This window comes from Rhea americana, unplaced genomic scaffold, assembly GCF_003343005.1.
Source record: "Rhea americana isolate MKP2758 unplaced genomic scaffold, rheAme1 scaffold_26, whole genome shotgun sequence".
Taxonomy (NCBI): domain Eukaryota; kingdom Metazoa; phylum Chordata; class Aves; order Rheiformes; family Rheidae; genus Rhea; species Rhea americana.
The window spans coordinates 5,007,660-5,016,510 of record NW_028186379.1 but is presented as its reverse complement, the minus strand read 5'-3'; positions in this window follow the sequence as shown (position 1 = coordinate 5,016,510).

Sequence of the window (8,851 nt, the reverse complement as noted above, 5' to 3'; positions counted from 1 at the left end):
TTTTACATAGGCCAAAAACTTTCATATGAAAACCAGGCTTGCAAAATTGCATTAAAAGTTAAGAGAACACATTTCAAAAATTGCCCCTAATTGTCCAGTTTGCTGTGCTTGCGAATGGATTCACTGCCAAGGTATATTTATGGGACACATGAAAGTCGTTGTTATTCTCTTTCTGTTCCTTTTGCTTTAGTAATTTAGGTTCTCTAACATTTTCCGTATGTAAACAATGGCAGCAGAAGGCCTCCATGTGAGGCCTTCTGAGCGCTTGTAGCTCTTTTTGACACCAGGTTCCTTCAGGAGGCTAAACAGCTCTCTGAATAAACTCTTTGACTGCATGAAATCCCAGCTAGCAAGCCACATTCTAGATGAAACTACTAGATGTAATGGTTTCTTGATGCTACAGGGCTGCTGGCTTTCCTGACTATACTATAATTTCTGTAAYGTTTTGTTCTTTTATTTAGAGCCCCAGGACCTGGAACCAAGAAGATCTTGGCTTTTATTTTGACAAAAAATAGTTTTCAGTCCTCTTTTTCATGAAGAAAAGCTTTAAATTGTAACCAAAAGGCAGGCTGAWGCCTTTAAAACTGAAGTGTAAAATAAAACTGGACCTTCTTGTTTTAAAATTGCATCATTTCTAGACTGATCTCCTGATTTTTAAAGCTGAACTCGGGATTTTGGAATTACGTGTGATAATGATGCCAAAAGTTTTACCAAGGGCATCACTTTTATTACCTTGTTGTTGTTGTTTTCATTAATAGCAAAGTTTCTGTCTCAGCATTTATAGTAAAATAATGCTTTAAGGCAAATCAACCTGAAATTTGCTTACAYCAAGCTTTGTTTAAACACTTGCAAGTTGTGATGTGTCTCAAATGTATTATGAAGATATTATCTRGAATTTCTGATGTAAAAACCTATGTCATTTTCTAATGAAAACTGAAAGTTAGAAATGTTGATGAAACTGAACCAAAGATGCAATCATGCAATCATGTGTTGCTGCTGTATGTTTTCCCTCCTTACTATGGAAGAAAAAGAGGCAAAAAGCATCTTACATCCACCAAGCAGAGTATTGCAGAGTCACTGTAAAACCATTTGGCCTGTTTCTGTTCAAATTATGAGCATGTGTTTGAGATCCAATGGGATGGCATGCGCCTCACAATGTACACGGTAGCATAGAATGACTGAACTAGCATCAAAAGATGGCCATGCTAAAATGTTTTATTGATGTGGGACTTTGAATTGTARATATGAACAGAATCTGAATTAAATAAGTGTAAATCACCTATACCTTACAGTAWGTAGTAACGTTGTAGGTATTATATCATGCAAAAGGCCAAGTTAAGTGAAAATATAGTAGTTTTGAATATTTGTCTTTCTTTTCCTAACCTGGGAAGYAGGTAAATAGCTAACAAAGAGGGAAAATCTCATATGTTAAATACAGGGAATATACAGAACACATATCTTTATATCAGTAAAGATACATGCAGAGATAGATCATGTCAAATAAATGAAGACAAATTAGTCTCTAAGCATGAAGTACTACTAATTCAGTATTATCTTTGTAAATAAATACAGTTCTAGCATAGCTACCAACAGTACWCTGCTTACCTGTGTGTTATCTATAGGAAGATTGTTCAGAGCTTTGTGGCAGTGATAATGGAAGATTCTGTCAACAGTGTAACTTCTCCCCTATGATTGACTGTATGAGTGGTCACATAAGAGTTCAGAGGTCAAATTCAAGACTTTATGGCAAATCTGAGAAAAATTACCTTTCAGTTTAAGAGTCCAGGAGGAATCCACYCATTGCAATAGTCATTTAGAATACCAGTATAATGTATATGCCAGCAGGTGTATTGTTATTATCTGGAAACATAAACTAATGACAAATGCATAAAGACAKGAAAGAAGTCAGTAATACAGCCTAAGGTCAGAAAAAGCTATTTAAAATGTCACAGTTTTTCCATGGAGGTTTGAGGCAAATACTACCACCAAGCATGGTTTTCTATGCAAGATGAACCTTCAGATAAACAATGATTCTTGATAATTTACCCACTTAATAGTAACATTAATCTCCAATTGAGCTGTACGGGAAAATATCCTAACCCAGTGGCTAGAAGTGCATTAGGTGACATCAGTAGGCAYTTTGTAAGTATTCCTTCTTGTTATACTTTGAGGAAAATCCTTTAGATTGGTATTTTAAAGTCTTTTTGATACCCTTTTCTAAACTGTAAAAGAAAAGTCCTTSGTGAGACCTCCCTGCTCTGCCTAACTTTTCTCTGGGGACCTTTGTTATTAGCTATATAGGGAACTAAGGCTCTTATTTTACACTGTTGTATTTTATTGTGTGTGTGAGAACAATGCCTGGATGCAAGTAAAGTATTGGTTAGGTGGACTCCAGCCCAAAATATTTTTCTGTTCTTACTCAATGACCTAGGTATTGACAGGACGCCACTGCTAAATATTAATTTGACAGTGATGTATAATTAGATAGGTAAGTAATTGAAAAACAGTGATTTATTATTTATGAATTACTGTATTTTAATTAGACCTAGACAACTCCTAATAGTTCCTTTGAATGCCTATGCCCTTTATACGTGTGCAAAAAAGCCTTCATACATCACTTTCTATTACAGACCTTCTACTTCATCATTTTAAGTCCTGGCAYAGTTTCTCATGGCAGATATCTTCTTTAGATCTTGAAATGTCTRGGCTCAGTTGAGACCTTCTTGGACCTTGCTTTCATCCCCTGTAAGAGTGAGATATTCATACTCTGAGGAATAAAACACTTAGCACCATTTTGTGTATAGATAAGCTTACTAACTGGAGAATGCTCTTGATCACCCATTAAATGTGTTTTGTAGAAAATATTCCTTCAGAAGCACCTTTAAGAGAAGAATGAGATCATTAACAGCTCATTGGATTTGCAGAACTAAGGTGTCTTGCATGATGTGAAACTGAAAGTTGTGGATAATTTTTCAGACTACTCCAAAATAGTCTTACAAACTGGTCCTCAGAAAATACTTCCTGATATTAGAGTGAACCGGGTGTAGGCTGGGGACCAAATGCTAAGGGCAATCACTTTGGAGRATATCCCACACAGACATTATCCCTGTATAGATAAGCCTTGAAGGATAAAACTGATATGTGAAGACCTTCATTTTCAATTCAGCTCTGACATCCATAGCTTTTTGGATAGTCTGAGTGAGCAGGAGCTGCTGGGGAAGRTTTAAACAAAAATGTGTTGGTAGTGTTTGAACTGAAGACGAGAAGTCTCTGTGTGATGTAGTCTCTCTACAATGAAATTGAGAGCTGGGAGAAGCAGTAGGTATGATATTGCAGAATACTAAATTGCAGATTTCCTGCGTGTCCCAAGTTTTCTCTAAAAGAGTGAGAATTAATTGCAGAGGACAGATTTTAGATGAGCTGGAGAGAGCTCACCAAACCAAGAAGGAATGGTACTGCAAGGCAGCCTCAGCAAACAGTACTGGCATCGCACTCTGCTACAACCAAGCTTTGCAAGAACATATTGCAGTACTTTTGCCATATGTGATGGTAAAAGATGGCAAAATATGATGCCAAAGGTTCTTCCCTTTTTCCATCATATTTTTTGTTGTGTTTTGCAAGGGTGACTTGCCTTGTTTAGAATCAACCCTCATTCAAAAACCCACCCTTCTGATGCAGTCACACCTCRGACCCTGCTACTCCGTACCTTTATCATCTTTTTAAAGACAGTACTGAAGTTAAATTTCCAAAGGGCATGTCTGAGCAAGAAGTGAAAAGGAAAACTGTTTTTTTATAGACCAGCTAGGAGGAAAAAGTGACCAGCCATTATAACTAGTTTATCATAAAATATGGTACGTCTTGCTAAGACTGGCAAAAAAAATTCTTTGTGCCTCCAATCCTTTGATACATTTGTAGGGAAATATTTAGATTGAAAATATTGCCTAGTCAGTAAGCTATAGTTTCATAATAAGAACAAAGCTGCTGCAATTACTTTTCTATCAAGCAATTCTATGGATTTATACTAGCATTTAGCAAGTGGCCTGTTGACTCTCAGCCACTGGATAGTTCTACACTTTGTAATATGGCTGTCTTTAAAATATAACATTTACCTGCTGAGAACAACATTATACTATTTATGAAACCATATCTTTTCAACAGCCAAACTCAGCAAGATTTTATTGCGCTCTCCACCTGTAATTGCAGAACTGCTGACTTAGCAGTACATAATCACCCCTCGCCAATGAACTACTTCACTAAAATTCTCCAAGTAGCTTGTTTTCTCATCATTCCTGCAAGCACTCCCTCCTCCTCACCTTTTTGGGTAGTAAAAGAAACCTCTCAAAAGGTTATAATTAATTAAAGTTCAGATTAACATCAGAGAAACATTTGGGCGATGAACACTTCACTGCCTTGCTGATTCGAAAAATGTATACTTTTAATAATGTGAAGATAAATTAAAATTCATGAATATCTTTAAAAATTTATATGAATTTTAACAGTCAATTTACCTTTTGTCTATAATGCAATAAAGCAAATTTTCCTTCGAGGATAGAGACAGCTTTCTCTCTTTTCCCTTGTTCACTACTATAGAATATTTACTTCATACCAAACTTCAACCTGACAGCTTTTCCCCTTTAAGTCTTTTGATAACTGACCTCATCCTTTAGTGGTCTGRAATATTTGTTAAGGAAACAAACATCTGTGAAACTAAAAATTCTCCTGTTTATTCCCTGTCATTTTTAGGCTGAGAACAGGAGAGAAATCTTTGCTTTTGTAATTACTGTAGCTCTATATTAATATATGACTGTAGTCAAGTCATGCTTCAGGGTTTTAGTGAATTAGTTACAAGGATCTGGAAGGAATACCCGGCACTCTGGTATGCAATTGGAATTTGGGGTTGGATTTGTTTTTTTTCCTCCTTTTTAGGCATCTGCTCTGGCTCCAGCTGGGGTTGGGACAACACTAGATGGGATGGGACTCTGCATCTCCTTTCTCGGATGTTTTCTTGTACGCAGCATTTTGTTCAAAGTCAAACCGGTCCCCAGAGTTAAACTGAGGGAAGGCAGGAACCCCATTTTTTGCGATGTAGACTATAGGTCACCTGTCAGAATAATCTGAATCTAACAAATTCCCTGCCCTGCAACAAGATGAACTGTTAAACTAAAGAGCATGGTAGCATCTGCAGAGCAGTAAATTCATGCTCTTTAGTAGATAGATCGTTGGAAAGTCCACCATAAATATCTCAGACTACCCGTTTTCTACTTATGGCATACAATCAGTGTGTGAATGACGAACTGAAATACTTCAGATTCACTGAAGTCAATCTGTCGACAACTGTACTAAACTGACTGGCTTGTGTTCTGCAAAAGGTCAAGCTGAGCTATGCAAAAAATCCCCCATGTCCAGTCCAGCAGCTCTGTGAGTCTGGGGGATTTGTGCAATAGAATTTTAATCTCTTGTTTGTATTTGCAAGGGATCAAAAATAGCATCATAGGACCAAAGAAATGTCATAGTAGAGCTCAGAATGGGTAGTTCAGTAAATCCATGATCTTAACTTCARGAAGGATTCCTGATGCCAGAGTATGTCATTCCCTTCCTCTTTTGCAACACAGCATGTAACTATTGTACATAACTAGATCATCATGGTGGATATTTATCACTAAACTCAAAATAAAGATTGGTTATTACTCTGAAGAGTGAGACCTGCCTTTTGAGWCTGTTCCAAACGTCTACCACAGCAATGATTACTCAGAAATCTTTCTATAACGCTTCCTACAGCACTGCTCGGGAGACTGTGCTTTTCAGATAACCAGCGTCCTACAGTGGCAGACTGTATGAAAGGGTAGAACCGGCCGGAGCAGAGCTCCTCTCTCCAAATTCCTCAGCACAACCTTGTCTGTGCACCACATGGCTAAGTTAGAACTGTTTCCTAATAGCATACTCCACATCAAAGTCAGTGTCATAGAAGCTTGGACCTTGAGTGTCAATCACTATATATCTCATACTCCTTCATCCTCCATCCCTTACTTTGATTGCATCTTGGTAAGTGGGGGATATTTGACTTCTATCATTTTCTTGCCCGCATTTCTTTAAGAAGCTAAGATTCTTTGTTTTATCCCCTCCCTGCAAAAGCAACTTATATTTCTGTGGTACATGGCTTGTGGCACATTATTCAATTAAGCACAAAAATTTTATCAAAAAGCAAACTCTGCAAATTAAATCATATATATATGTGGAGTGCTAAGAGGTGCCTAAAGAGGAGAAAAAAGCCAGAAAAGTACACAYGGGGTCAGATTCTCAGCAAGTAAAAATTGTTATGTCCTCACTCCCTTTGAGTGAATTTACACCAGCTGAAGATTTGACCCATGCATTAAAATTGTTGGGAAAGCCAGTTTATTAGTTATCTCAGGTAAATGGAAAGAATGCACAGAAATGAAAGACAACACCCTTTATTTGACTTCTTCAAAACATTTTTAGGCTTTATTGTTAATAAGATTAAAAAGGAGATGAGCAATAAAGATATTGGAGCCAAGTTTATTATGAGAAAAAGTACACTTCAGGAAGAGTGCTCTCCCACCACTTAGCCCAAAAGTTTGTGTACACATCCTTCCATTCACATTTTTTTATTACTGTTTGCCTAGAAAAAAAAAAGTCCCTGTTAAAAGAATGTGAGCGGGAGTGCATTGCCTCCCCTCTCCAGGTTACTCTAGATGCACTGATCCACGTATTTCCCATAACTTTGTAATTTTCTGCCAGTCATGATTGTAGACCCTTCAGTGGGTGAAACATAATACTTCCCTTGAAAATAAAGCAAGTCATCTGAMAAACTGTGTTCCTCCTGCCTTTTGTGGGCCATTCAGTGACTTTATTTTACTGAGGGAACAAGGGGAAGTTTATAATAGGATCAGTTTTGTTTGCAATTTGTTTCTAATAGATGCCAATAAGCCGGTTAACTAGGCTCTAGTTAATGGAAATTTTATTGTTTTTCCCCCTGCAGTGCACATGACCTTTTCTTACAAGAGTTTGTGATTCTTGAAAACATGTATCTGCTGCCTTGCCTCAGGGTCTGCTTACAACAGCAGGCATATGACCATAGGCTCTTCTGAACTTGTTCACCAGCCCTCTGCTTTGAGTAGACCAAAATACTTTGATCATCCTGTCAGTGGCAAATTTACAGCAACGTTCTGGCTTTTGTTCCATGTGTATTTCTCCAAATATAATATCTCCCTCAAGAAATCAATGATAAGCTGTTAAACTAAAGAGCATGGTAACATCCACAGAGCAGTAAATTAATGGTCTTTTGTGGATAGATGGTTACAGATTTCATCATAAAAAATGGATAAAAGATTACATATCACACAGAGCGAAACTTTTAATAACTCAACATGACTTTTCTTAATGGGTTTTATTCATTTTAATCATTATAGTGTCAATGATGATTATAGCCTTATTAGATTCTGGTGATTGAGGAGCCTGTTTATGAGATATTGAAAATCTTAGCCTGTTCGGAAGTGTAGTTGCAGTCTGTGTAGGTTTGATGYGTAACTTCATCTGCAGAAGTAGGGCTTGCCAGAAGAGTTTCAATTAATACTTTTACTAAATTGCTCCTGTCTGAAGTGACCTAGGTCACAGATGACTTAAGGATTCCACAACATCAGCTTCTCAAAACAGTACACTAGCAAGAGTGTAAATCAAAGAGYGCTGAGGAAATAAAAAAAATAAAATAAAAGGAGGAGGAGGGGAATCATATGGCAAAAGGAATCAATCTTTTTTTCCCTTCTAGCAACCACACAAGAATCTAGTCTTCCTTTATCACTCTGGACTAAGTCTTCCTTCCTAGCAATGGAACTTTTCACATACACTTGAGCATGTATAAACACTCACAATAAGAATGGCCCTTAATATTATCAGGAACAGGAACAGAATARCCAAATCAGATGGAGCAATACTGTGCAATTATATTTGCATTCTGAGGGAGAGTTCTTGAATCTTTTTAAAAACTAATTTTCAAAATGCATAGCTACCCCARCTGTCTTCAATGGGACGAGAATACCGCAGGCCACCATTTTGATTTTGTTTGGCTCCTGCTTAAAGTCTGTTCAAGAACTCCTTTTGTTTGTGAGGCCAAAGATATGATCTAAATACTACCCATTGAAAATGATGATATATGTTTGTTCATCATTAAAAATGGCATATTTTTAGTAATGACATATAGCTCTACCTCTCAGGAATGCAAGGTSTCCTGCATTTACAAATACAAAGAGCATGAGCTGTAGAAAGTTTAGATCAGAACCAAGCCTGTCTAAATCATCCTGAATGAATTYACCTTTTACGTCCTGAGTATTTGARGAACACTTCAGATATATCCTACCCCCCTAGCTTCCTTCTGCCTCATGGTCAGCACGCATCAAACTTGCAGGGCTCAGGCTAGCTAGRTTCCTGCAAATGCTAGTAGGATGCCTATCTTGGTGACTTCTGCCTGCTATCAAGTACCGCAGGTGCTTGGGAGCTCCTCTTGCATCAGGAGAATTGGAAGGATGTCTTTGGAGCTGCCAGTGCCTTTCCTTCTCCCTCCACTTTGATGGTACATTCCAGGCACAACCATAGCTAAATCTACAGTCCTGTATCTTTTTTGCCTGAGAAGTTCTTTCAGTGGCATGCATCTTTCAAAACTTAGAAAAAAATCTGTGGAATCATTAGAAGTTTATCCTGAATAAAGCCTTCAGGAGTTTTCCTGCTATGGATTCAACTGAATACTACAGTGCCACTGAATCTATTCCTTTTTGCTTTCTTCCAGCATTCTAGCAATCCTAGCAGTCTTCAAATATGTAAAAGGCAGCTCCAGCAGAAA